Source organism: Dasypus novemcinctus, chromosome 12, assembly GCF_030445035.2.
Source record: "Dasypus novemcinctus isolate mDasNov1 chromosome 12, mDasNov1.1.hap2, whole genome shotgun sequence".
In the NCBI taxonomy this organism is placed as follows: Eukaryota; Metazoa; Chordata; class Mammalia; order Cingulata; family Dasypodidae; genus Dasypus; species Dasypus novemcinctus.
The window spans coordinates 5,256,258-5,269,206 of NC_080684.1; the positions used below are offsets into that span (position 1 = coordinate 5,256,258).

The 12,949-nt window shown below is 45.2% G+C and overlaps 1 long non-coding RNA gene across 1 annotated transcript in view; it reads right to left on the minus strand.

Moving 5' to 3' along the window:
* Positions 1–7,487, minus strand: part of LOC139440111 (uncharacterized) — a 50,247-nt gene extending 42,760 nt beyond the window's left edge. Inside the window, exon 1 of the long non-coding RNA XR_011650165.1 lies at positions 7,362–7,487. This is a non-coding gene — a long non-coding RNA (uncharacterized lncRNA). The remainder of the gene's footprint in view (positions 1–7,361) is intronic.
* Between the last annotated feature and the right edge of the window lie 5,462 nt (positions 7,488–12,949).

Here is a 12,949-nt window from a genome sequence, read left to right on the forward strand (position 1 = left end):
TCCTTCTCCAGGATAGACCACATGGTAGGGCATAATGCAGCTCTCAATAAATATAAAAAGACTGAAATTATATAAAGCATCTTCTCAGATCATAGGGGAATGAAATAAAATCAATAACAGGCAAAAGGTAACTTGGCAAATGTGTGCAGGTTAAACAACACACTCTAAGATAATTACTGGGTGAAAGAAGAAAGTGCAAGTGAAGTCAGACAAATGAAAATGAGACCACAATTTATCAAAACTAATGGGATACAGCAAAGGCAGTCTTGAGAGGGAAAGTTATAGACCTAAAAGCCTGTATTAAAAAAGAAAAAAGAGCGAAACTCAAAGAATTAAGGGAACAAAATGAGAAATTAGAAAAAGAACAGCAAACCAGTCCTCAAAGAAAAGAGAAGAAATAATAAAGATTAGAGAAGAAATAAATGAAATTGAGAAGCAAAAGAAATAGAGAAAATCAAAACAAAAGCAGATTCTTTGAGATTAGTAAAATTCACAAACTCCTAGCAAGATTAACAAAGGAAAAAAAAAAAAGAAGAACCTAATACATACAATTTGAAATGAAAAGGGGCAACCCAAGAACTAGAAAGGATCATAAGAAGATATTCCCGGAAACTGTATGTCAATAAACTAATCAACCTAGATGAAATGCTCACATTTCTAGAAATGCACAACCTAACCTACATTGACACTACAAGATACATAAGAACTTAACAAACCAATTACAATTAAAGACACTGAATCTGTTTTCAAAAATCTCCCAACAGAGAAAACTCCAGGACCATCTGCCTTCCCAGGTGAATTCTCCTAAACATTTCAAAAAGAATTAACACCAATCCTGCTTAAAATCTTCCAAATATTGAAGAGGAAGAAAAATAACCCAACACATTTTAGGAAGCCAACATCACCGTAATACCAAAGCCAAACAAAGACACTGGAAGGAAAAGAAAATTACAGACCAATCTCTCTAATTAAGATTGATGCAAAAATTCTCAACAAAATATTTATAAATCGAATCCAGCAGCACATCAAAAGACTTATCTATCAAAACCAAATGGGATTTATTCGGTAGGCAAAGCTGGTTCAACATAAGAAAATCAATCAATGAAATACACCACATTAACAAAGTGAACGAAATGAAACCAAATGATCGTCTCAATCAAGGCAGAAAAAGCATTTGACAAAATCCAACACTGTTTCTTATAAAAACATTTCAAAACAGACGAGTAGAAGGGAAATTCCTGAATATGGTAACAGGCACATAAGAAAAAACCCACAGCTAACATCGTACCCAGGGGGAATGGCTGAAAGCTTTTTCTCTGAGACCGGGAACAAGACAAGGATGTCCACTAGCACCATTGTTCTTTGACATTGCAATAGACGCTCTAGGTAGAGCAACTAGAGAAAAAAATAAAGGCATCCAAATAAGAAAAGAGGAAGGAAAACTCTGTTTTCGGAAGGCATGATCTTATATTTAGGAAATTCTGAAATGTCTACACCGAAGCTACTTGAGCTAATAACTGAGTTCAGCACAGTGACAGGCAGCAAGATCGACACGGAGAAATCAGTAATGTTTAGGTACACTAGCGCTGCACAACCTGAGGAGGAAATCAGGGGAAAATTTCATGTACAAGAGCAACAAAAAGACTCCAACATCTAGCAATCGATTTAACAAAAGCAGCACAGGACCTATAAGGAGAAAATTACAAAACAATGCTAAAAGAAATTTAAAAAGACCGAAACAATTGGAAAGACATTCCGTGTTCATGGACTGGAAGACTAAATATCATAAAGAGGTGAATCGTACCCAGAATGATTGATATATTCACTGCCATACCAATGAGAATTCCAACAGTCTACTTTACAGAAATAGGAAAGACAATTGCCAAATCATTTGGAAGGGAAAGTGCACACGAGGCGCCAAAAGTATTCTGAAAAAGAAGACCAACGTAGGAAAAATTTCACTGACCTTGAAACATATTACAAAGCTACAGTGGACAAATCAGCATGACACTGCCATAAAAAGAGATACACCAATCAGTGCAATAAGATTGAGAGTACAGAAATATACTCTCACCTCTATGGTCAAGCAGTTTTTGACAAGCCTACCAAGTCTGTGTGAATGGGAAAAAACAGACTCTTCAACAAATTCCTATAGAACAGGTTATAAATAACCAAAAGAATTAAAAAAGACCCCCATCTCACTCTCCATACAAGAATCAACTCAAAATGGATCAAACACCTAAATATCAAAGCAAGTACCGGAGAACCAGGAAGATGGCGGAGGAGTAAGGAGCTCCTACAGTCCGCTCCTGCTGCAGGGCAGTTAGCAAACACCCAGAGCTCTCTGAGCCAGCTGAAGCATCGTTTGGGGGCTCCAGGAGGCCAGAAGAGCTTCCTGCAACATCCTTGGGGGAGTGGAAGGAGGAGATGCCCGTCTGCAGAGAAGACTCGTAAGTAGAGGCTCCACACCCTGGGGGCCGGTGCCGTCCTCCACTGGAGGTACAAGCTGCCTCAGGAGCAGCTCCGAGGCTGGAATCAAAGCTCCACTTCCCAAAACTGGTGAGAGGCGGCAGACTTGGCCCAGTGGTTAGGGCGTCCGTCTACCACATGGGAGGTCCACAGTTCAAACCCCGGGCCTCCTTGACCCGTGTGGAGCTGGCCCATGTGCAGTGCTGATGCACGCAAGGAGTGCCGTGCCACGCAGGACACCCACGCGCAGGGTGTGTGCCCTGTAAGGAGAGCGGCCCAGCGCAAAACAAAGTGCAGAGTGCCCAGTAGTGGTGTGGCACACACGGAGAGCTGACACGACAAGATGATGCAACAAAAAGAGACACAGATTCCCGGGGTGGGGGAGGAAGGGGAGAGAAATAAATAAATAAATAAGTAAATACAATTTTTTAAAAAATGGGTGAGGAAGAGATGGATGGGCACCAACTTCAGCTACTGATGAGGAAATTCAGCGGGCTACAGTATAATCCTGAGAAGAAGTTTGAGCCTGTCCAAGTCAGAAAGAGGCCGGGAGCTGCCATCTTAACTCCACGCCTGTCACGAGGGGAAGCGGGGTGGACTGAGGATCCCAGTGCTGGCGGGGACTGGCTTCTTCCCACCAAGATCACATTGCAGCTCCAGCCTAGGCCCCAGTGCCACCGCCAGCCAGCAGGGAGGAAGCTGCGGGGACCTGAGCCAGCCTCTCTGGGAAATTACCGGCCAAGCCAGGGATGCCCGTGATCATCCTACTCTGGCGGCACGAGCCGCCCCAGGAGCTGCTCTGTGACAGGAATTGGAAGATCCACTTCCCAGAAACAGGAGGAGAAGACAGTTGGCTGCCCATTTCACCTACTGATTGGGAGACTTGGCTGGCTAAGAGATAACCCTGGGAACAGGAAGGGTGAGAACGAGCCAAGCCGAAAGTCAGAAACAGGCCAGCAGACGCCATTCTGACTCCACCCCCAGCCTGAGGGGAAGCCGGGCTGACTGAAACTCTCAGGGTCAGCAGGAACCAGGTTCTTTCCCGCAGATCAGCCTGCAGCCTGCCTAAGTTTCAGCCCTGCCTCTGGCAGGGAGGACACTGAGGAGCCCTGCACCAGCCTGTACAGGTAACTGCAGGGAACTCTGGCTGGCACAGACTGAAAATCAGAAGTCTACCAGCGCCACTGTGGTCATCTTAGGACCCGCACTGCATAGATTGCTGCCCACACCTGCAGCTCCATCCCTGCCCCAGGCAGGGGAGAAAGGGATGTGAGGCTCCATCAGTCTCTCTGGGCAACTACAGTCTAGGCCTGCACGTGGATTATTCCAGTCACAGGGGCTGTGACTCTGTCCCTACCCCTGGCAAAGGAGAAAGTTGGAAGAAGCTTCACTGGTCCCGGCGCAATGAAGGGGGCTTGAAACTCCACAGCTCACAGCAACAACTACATGCTTGGCTCCTACTGCACAATCAGCAAGGGAGGAAGGATAGGAAGCCCTAAACTAAAGAGAAAGATTGCACCCAGAATAAATACTCTAGGAAGCCAGATGCAAAGACACCAACAAAAAATTACAATCCACACCAAGAAACAGGAAGCTACGGCCCAGTTAAAAGAACAAGATAAGCCTTCAGATGACATAAAGGAGTTGAGACAACTAATTATACATGTTCAAACAAATCCCCTTAATAAATTCAATGAGATGGCTAAAGAGATTAAGGATATTAAGACGACATTGGAGGAGCACAAAGAAGACTTTGAAAGCAGACATAGAAAAATAGCAGATCTTATGGGAATGAAGGTGCAACTCATGAAATTAAAAAAAACACTGGAATCATATAATAGCAGGTTTGAGGAGGCAGAAGAAAGGATTGGTGAGCTTGAAGAAATGGCCTCTGAAAGTGAACTTACAAAAGAAGAGTTGAAGAAAAGAATGGAAAAAAATTGTAAAAGGTCTCAGGGAACTAAATGACAGCAAAAGGCATGCAAACATATGTGTCATGGGTGTCCCAGAAGGAGAAGAGAAGGGAAAAGGGGCAGAAGGACTATTTAAAGAAATAATGGTAGAAAAATTCCCAACCCTATTGAAGAAAATAGGTATCGCTGTCCAGGAAGTACAACATACTCCCATCCGAGAAAATCCGAATAGACCGACTCCGACACATACTCATCAGAACGTCAAAGGCCAAAGACAGAGAATTCTGAGAGCAGCAAGAGAAAACCAATGCATAACATATAAGGGATATTCAGTAAGGTTAAGTACGGATTTCTCACCAGAAACCATGGAGGCAAGAAGACAGTGGTCTGATATATTAAAGATATTACAAGAGAAAAACTTCCAGCCAAGAATCTTATATCCAGCAAGACTGCCTTTCAAAAATGAGGGTGAAATTAGAATATTCACAGATAAACAGAAACTGATAGAATTTCTAAGCAAGAGACTAGAATTTCAGGAGATACTAAAGGGTGTGCAAAAGAAAGACAGGAGAGAGAGGCCTGGAAGAGAGTCTAGAAATGAAGATTATATCAAAAAGAGTAACCAAGAGTGTCAAAAAAGTGGGGAAAATAATACGACAGATAAAACTCAAATAGGAATAAACTGAACCAATGATGGAAAGCACTTGTATTCAGAAAACTGCACCTCAGTGTTAAAACAAATTAAAAAAGGCCTAAATAACTGGAAGCACACTCCATGCTCATGGATTAGAAGGCTAAATATCATTAAGATACCAGTTCTACTCAAATTGATATACAGAGTTAATGCAATCCTGATAAAAATTCCACCAGCATTAAAGAAAAAATTGAAAACACAATCATTAAATTTATTTGGAAGGGAAAGGAGTCTTGAATAGACAGAAACACCATAAAAAGGAAAAGCAAACCCTCATCTCCAGACTTTAAATCATAATACCTACCTATAGTGGTAAAAACAGCGTGGTACTGGCCTAAAGACAGACACAATAGACCAATGGAACCAAATTTCTGGTTCACAAACAGACCCTCACAGGTATGGTCAAGTGATTGTTGACTAGCCTGTCAAACTCACACAGCTTGGGCAGAACAATCCATTCAACAAACGGTGCTGAAAGAATTGGACATCCATAGCTGAAAGAAGGAAAAGAGGACACCTATCTCACACCTTATCCAAAAATTAACTCAAAATGGATCAAAAAACTAAAAATGAAAACAAGAACCGTAAAACTTCTAGAAGAAATTATTGGAAAATATCTTCAAGACCGAGTGGTAGGGGGTGGATTCTTGAAGGAGAAAAGAGGGGAACTGAGTGGGCTACTGATGTTTAATGTATGTAGAAGTTTTAGTTAGCTGTGCTGTAAAATTGGGGAAATGTATAGAGTGGATGGTAACACACAGTGAGTAACAGCTACTTTATAAATGGGGATGTGACTGAAAATCGTAGTCTAGTTATGTAAATGCCAATTGACGGAATGCTTGGGAATGATCTAGGAACTGGATAGCACGGTAAACCAAGAGGTGGGTGAGAATTGTGGTTGATGGCACAGATGCACGAGTGTCCTTTGTGAGCTACAACAAATGTATATTACCAGGGCAGGTGTTGGGAATGTGGAGAAGCATGGGAATAATACAGTTGGAGGGACCTATGGACTGTGGTTAGTAGTCATAATATACTATTCTTGCATCTATGCAAAAGATGTACTGTGTTGATACTGAGGCAGTATGGAAAAGTGAGCCAAATGTACGCTATGGACATGACAATAATCAGATTTCTGCACATGTGCATAATTGTTTGATAAGTTTACAACTTTTGTCATAAAAATATACATATTTAAAAAATAATAGGGCGGTTTGGCCAAAAAACACACCAAATGTAAGATAAGAACTGTGATTAGTGGTAAGATTTTGACAGTGTTCTTTCATAGTTTGCAGCAAACGTCCCATGACAATACAAGGTTTTGGTGGAGGGTTGATGTATGGGACCCCTGCATGACGTTATGCATGTTTGCTTTGTAAGTTCGCAACTTTTGCTATAGACTTTTTTATGTATGTTCATATATAAATGATATAAAGATAATAATTGTATTGGTTAGAGGAAAAATACTTTGTTTAGTAGTAATATTTTGACAATGTTCTTTAATCATTAGTTTAAAAGGTTTAAAAACAATACAAGTTACTGGTGGTAGAGTGAGATGTTACATGTTTTTTAAGTTCACAACTATTATACATTTATTGTTTCTGTAAAAAAAAAAAAAAAGGACCATAAAACTACTAGTAGAAAATGTAGAGAAATGTCTTAAAGACCTTGTAGTATGTGGTGGTTTCTTGGACCTTACTCCCAAAGCACAAACGACAAAAGAAAAATTAAATAAATGGGACTTTCTGAAAATTAAACACTTTTGCACCTCCCAGGACTTTATCAAACGGGGGAAAAGGCAGCCAATTCAATGGAAGAAAACACTTAGACACCACATGTCCAATTAGGGATTAATGTACAAGATATAGAGAGAGATGTAACAACTCAACAATAAAAAGACAAACGACCCAATAGAAAAATGGGCAAAAGACATGAATAGACATTTGTCCAAAGAAGAAATACAAATGGCAAAAAACACATGAAAAAATATTCAACATCATTAATGATTAGAGAAACGCAAATCAAAATGAGATGTGATTTCACAGCTATCAGAATAGCCACTATGAAAAAGTCAGAGAAGTGCAAGTGTTGGAGAGGATGAGGAAAGACAGGAACACTTATTCACTGTTGGTGGGAATGCAGAAGGCCACAGCCACGGTGGAGGACTGTCGGGCAGTTCCTAAAGAAGCTGAATATAGACTTGCCACGGGACCCTGCAACAGCACTACTGGGCATATTCCCAGGAGAACTGAGAGCACTGACATGTCAGACACCTGCACACCTACCTTCAGAGTGCCGTTATCCCAACTGCCAGAAGCCGGAAACAGCCCGGGTGTCCATCAGCCGGTGACTGGAGAAACACACTGTGCTGTATTCACACGGAGGAACATCGTGCCGGGGTGTGAAGAAGTCAAGTCGTGAATCCGATGACAACATGGATGAACTGGAGGACGGGATGCTGAGTGAAGCAAGCCAGACACAACGGGACAAATACAGGAGGCTTGCACTACTCTCACCTAATTGCACTGTGTAACATAACGTATGATTCCATCTACATAAGATGTCACTATAAATCAACGTATAGAGGGAAAAAAAGTATTTGTGCAAAAATACCTAGAAATGGGATCTGCGGACAGCAGGGGAAGCACAGAGAGATCAAGAGGTGATGTATTTTACTAGTTGTTTTTTTCATTTATTATTATTATTGAACTAACGAAAATGCTCTAATGATGACTGAGGGGATCAACTCATGACTTTGTGATTGTGCCAAATACCACCGATTGTGCACTGTGGATGAACTGTATGCTTCTTTAAAACAAAGGCAAACAGCACTTAAAAATGGGAGAAATACGAGAATACACATTTACCAAAGGAGAAACGTATGATCCTTTTCATCACTAGGGAAATACATGCTAAAATCTGCTATAGATAATAAAATGGCTAAAATCAAGAGACGTAATACCAACCGTTAAAGAAAATGTGGAAAAACTGGAATCCTCACACATTTCCGGTGAGAATGCAAAACGGTGCTGCCACTTTGGGAAACATTTTGTCAGTTTCTTAAAAATGTGAACTTACCGTAATTCATCCCGACTCCACTCCAAAAAGTCTTTCCTAAACAAACGAAACTGTATCCGTGCAATGATTCCTAGAGCAACTGTACGGCAGCCAAAACTGGAGGAAAAAAAACACACACGTCTATGAGCTGGAGCATGGATAACAAAAGGCGGTGCATCCATAAACAGATCTGCACCTCTACCTATCTAATCTCAGGCACCTCCCCACCACGCTGCCCTTGGAAGCAGCCCACCAAGGCCTGTCTACAACCTACCTGGAGGACACGCAGGCCTCTACAGGACTAACTTCAGTGCTAATTACAGACATAAATAGAAGGACAGAAGAGCCACGTGTGGGGAAACAACTGGGCCCAAGTCAGTGCACTCGGCGGGACCATAAATTCCAAAGTAGGGACCACTGGCAGGGCACCAAACTCCTGAGCTGTCTGCCTGGCTCCAGCGCCTGGATGTTTCAGAACACTCAGGACACCAGCTCTCTGGGGTAGCATTGACTTTGGCAGTGAGAGACCCTGCTGAGACATGCATAAGCATCAACCCCGGGATAACCTCTGGGCTCACCTCCCTTTGCAGACTCTTAGCACCTCAACTGATTTCTCTTTTATCTTTTCCTCATTTTGGTCGAGGTCTTTTTCCAGTGGCATTGCTAGTTGGTACTTGGTAGTAATCCCTCGGTGCCAGGGAGTCTCATACCCTGGAGTCATATCCCACACTGGGGGACAGACAATGTATTTATAGGCTGAGTTTGGCTTAGAGAGAGGCCGCACGTGAGGAACGAGGAGGCTCCCAGGAGGCAACTCTTAGGCACCCTGTAACAGAAGGCTAAGTTTCAATTTCGAGTGTGAAGGTTCATAAGCACACACAGTCATCAATATCAAGTGTCCATCAGGAGACCATCTTCCTCCACTAGTCATTGTCCCTGTACTCTAGGGGGATTCTTGCTGACGTCTTAGAGAACGTGGCAGAGCTCCCCAGGATGGGAATTTGACATTCCTTCGGTTACCGTCTGAACCTCCATCCACCGAGGCGATGCCCCACGAACGTACATTTATGGGCCTTATATGTATGCGAGGTGGGCTTCCTCCCACGTTATCCCGTCCCTGACATCCCACTCCAGTGATCCTGCCACAGACAGAGAACCACAGTGCTGGAGAGGACGTGGAGACACAGGAACGCTAACTCACTGTGGGTGGGAAAGCACAGTGGTACACCCCCTGTGGAGGACTGTTTGGCAGTTACTAAAGCAGTTAAAGATAAACTTGCCACATGACACTGCAACATCACTACTGGGTATACAGCCCTGATAGCAGGGACACAAACGGACATCAGCACACCCATGTTCAAAGCAGTATCATTCGCTATTGCCGGAAGTTGGGAACACCCCGGGTGTCCATCCGTTGATGAATGGATAAACGTACTGCGGTGTAGTCACATGAAGGAACATTATGCAGCAGTAAAAAGAAATGAAGTCATAAAGCGCATGACACCACGGCTGAATCTAGGGGACATTATGCTGAGGGAAGCAAGCCAGACACAAAAGATCAAATACTATATGGTTGTGTTGACTATGAACCAAACGTATCGTGTAATATAATGTAGGATTGGAAAAAACTTATCAGATACCCAATATATTCAATTTATAATTGTATTGTTTTTATTCAAGTGTTTTCTTTTCTTTAAATTGTTTATATATTCAATTATTAAATGCACAAAAGAAAAAGAAAATAGATGAGGTTACACCGAAGAGTTGAGTTTGGAGACTTTAAAATGTCATCTGTTGCTCAAGAAACAGAGGTAACAAAAGAGATAGAGTAACCAAAACGTTCTTTTTTAGCATAGGAAAAATCACGTGTGAAATATGAATATGGATAAAACTGCGTATATCAGTGTAATTTTTGAAATTGAACAAATGTACGTTAACACTACAAAATATTAATATATCCCTTATGTTAAGGGAAAGAAACCTGACTCTAAGTACTACATACTGCATGATTCCACTGATAGAAAATGTAAATCAGTTTATAAAGATGAAGTTAGGTTAGTGGTTATATAGGGCTAAGGAATGACTGCTAAGGGGCTTGAGATTTTCCTTTTAAAGTACTGAAAAAGATTCTAAAAATTTTTATAACGATGAATGCACCACACTGTGATTATACTAAAAGCCACTGATGGCACGCTTTGGACAGTTCATATCGTTGTGAATATATCTCAATAAAACTGCTTAATACATCAATAATTGTGCTGGAGCTGCCAGAAAGGGAAGTTATATCCAGCAGGCAAACAGAGGGTGTGAAGAATTTTCTCATTAGTTTATTTTTCTTATTATTGAAATAATGAAAATATTCTAATGATGACCAAGGTAATGAATGCACATCCATGTAATTATACTAAATACCATGCATTGTACACTTTGAATGACTTGTAGGCTTTCTTAATATCAATAAAACTGAATTGTTAAAACATACATGTATCAATAAAATTAATTTGTTAAAAAAAAACAAAAAGGACTGCTAATCCTCATCTAAAGATTTCATTGCTACGGTTTTCTTATAAAACCACTGAGAGTAGCACTGTATTCTTCCTCGTCACACTTAGCATCTGCTGAGCGACAGGGCACTAGGAGAACAGCGTGGTCATCTGCATGGAAGTGACAGGGCCCCAGCAGCCCTGCCTGGCTCCCCTTCCAGGAGGCAACCCTGTGAAAACCACCTTCAGAAGTGCAGGGGGAAGTGCAGGGGACAAGAGAAGGGGGTGGGCTGAGAAGGTCCAGCCATCTGTCCTGAGTGAGAGCAGCGGCTCCACAGCCCTGAGCTGCTTCCCTACAACGGGACCAACTCTTCTAAGAGGCCGAGAACAGTAAGCACAGAGGCGTCCTCTGCAGCCAGGCTCCTTTAAGGCCAGCTGGGTGACTGCTCCTGGTAGACAAAGCAGGCGACAGTGGTGTCCCCAAGACACCCAGGTCACCCCCCTGCCAAGGAGAGGCTCCTGGAGCTCCTGGAAATGCTCAGCACACCCCTGGGACCGTCAGCAGCCTCGGGCAGGCGGTCTGACCAGCAGGCGCCCTTTCCCAGGCTGTGCAGAGGGTCCTAGCAGGCACCCAAATCCAGTGGCCCCCACTGGCCAGCTGCCCTCCTCCGGCCCTAGCAAGCTATCACCTTAGAAAGAGCTCACGAACTCAGCGTTACTCCAGGAAACCACACTTCTAAGAAAACTTGTCACCACTACCAAAAGGAAAGAGTGTCCTGGGACCAAGGGGAGCCCTGAGGAAAGCCAAGCCTGAGGCTGTCCAGGGGCTCCAGTGCAGCCACAGCCAGAAGGGGACACAGCGGTGTGGGCCCTAGAACCCAGCCCTCACCTGCCCTGTGGAATCCAGAAAGCAGAAAGCAGTAAAACAGGACACACAGACAAGGAAAGGCTCAAGAAACTCACCAGGGTTGTGACCCAAAGAACACAAATGCCTGAGAGCAAGAGGAACCACACCTGCAGACCTCTGGGGCCAGATACACACTTTTAGACGCAAACTGTGGTGGTCCCTGCAAAGCTCCCAGGCCGGGCACAAACCTGCACCCAGAGGCCCCTCCCGCGAGGGCCCCACTCACTGTGCTCCCTGCAGGCACACACCGGGGGTCAGTCACGCTCCCCCTGGGCCTCCCAGGAGCCCTTCCCCAGGAGCCCCCAATTCCCCCTCAGCAGTGACCCCTGGAAGAGCCACTGCTGCAGGCCAGTCCCTGAGCCTGGCCTTTCCAGGTGGGAGGAGAAGAGGGAGAAGCAGCCTCCACCTGGCTCCAGGGGCCATCTGAAGTGTAGGGCCTTGGCAAGGGGGCGCTGAAAGGGGAAGCACCCAGGGACCTGGGAGGGCCAGGAGGGTGCAGGGCAGGGCCAAGGGGTGGACCATGGGGGACCCTGGGCAGTGCAGGGAGGGAGGGGGGACTGTGGAGAGGGAGAAGGGACCATGGAGGGGAGGGGGGACCACAGGGGTGCAGGAGGGATCATGGGGGGCAGGAAGGGCTGTGGGGGGCAGGAGAGACCAAGGGGAGGCAGGAGGGACTGAGGGGGAAGGAGGGAATGTGGGGGTGGGCAGCTGGGACAGTGGGGGGAGAAAGGACCTTGGAGGGGACCATGGGCAGGGAAGACCATAGGCGGGAGGGACCAATGAGGAGGACAAACTTTGAGGGGACACTGAGGGTGGGGAATCATGGGGGGAGAGAGAAAGAGGGACTTTGGGAGGACAGGAGGAACTGTGGGGTGACAGGAGGACCGTGGGAGTGCTGGAAGGAAAGTTGGAGGAAGGGAAGACGGTGGGGGGACAGGAGGGACCATGTGGGGGGACCGGGGTTGGGGAGGATCATGGGAAGGAGGGAACATGGAGGAGGATGGACTTTGGGGGGGACACAGTGGGTGGGGGGACAATCACGGGGAGGAGGGACCGTAGGAGAGGAGGAGGAACTGTGGAAGGGCAGGAGGGACCGTGGGGGGGATGAGGGACCATGTGGGGGAGGAACTGTGGGGAGGCAGGGACCGCGAGGGGAGGTGATACTGTGGGGGGCACGAGGGAGTGTGGAGGTGGTAGGAGGGACCGCGGGGGCGAGGAGGACCATGGGGGTGGGGAAGAACCCTGGGGAGGAGGGAGGAGCCGTGGGAGTGGAGGGAGAATGGCACACCAGGAGGTGCGTGGGGGGAGCAGGAGGGACCATGGAGGAATAAGAGGGACCATGGGGGGATAGGAGGGACCTTGGCGGGGGAGAAGGGACCATGGGGGGATAGGAGGGACCTTGGCGGGGGAGGAGGGATCATGGGGG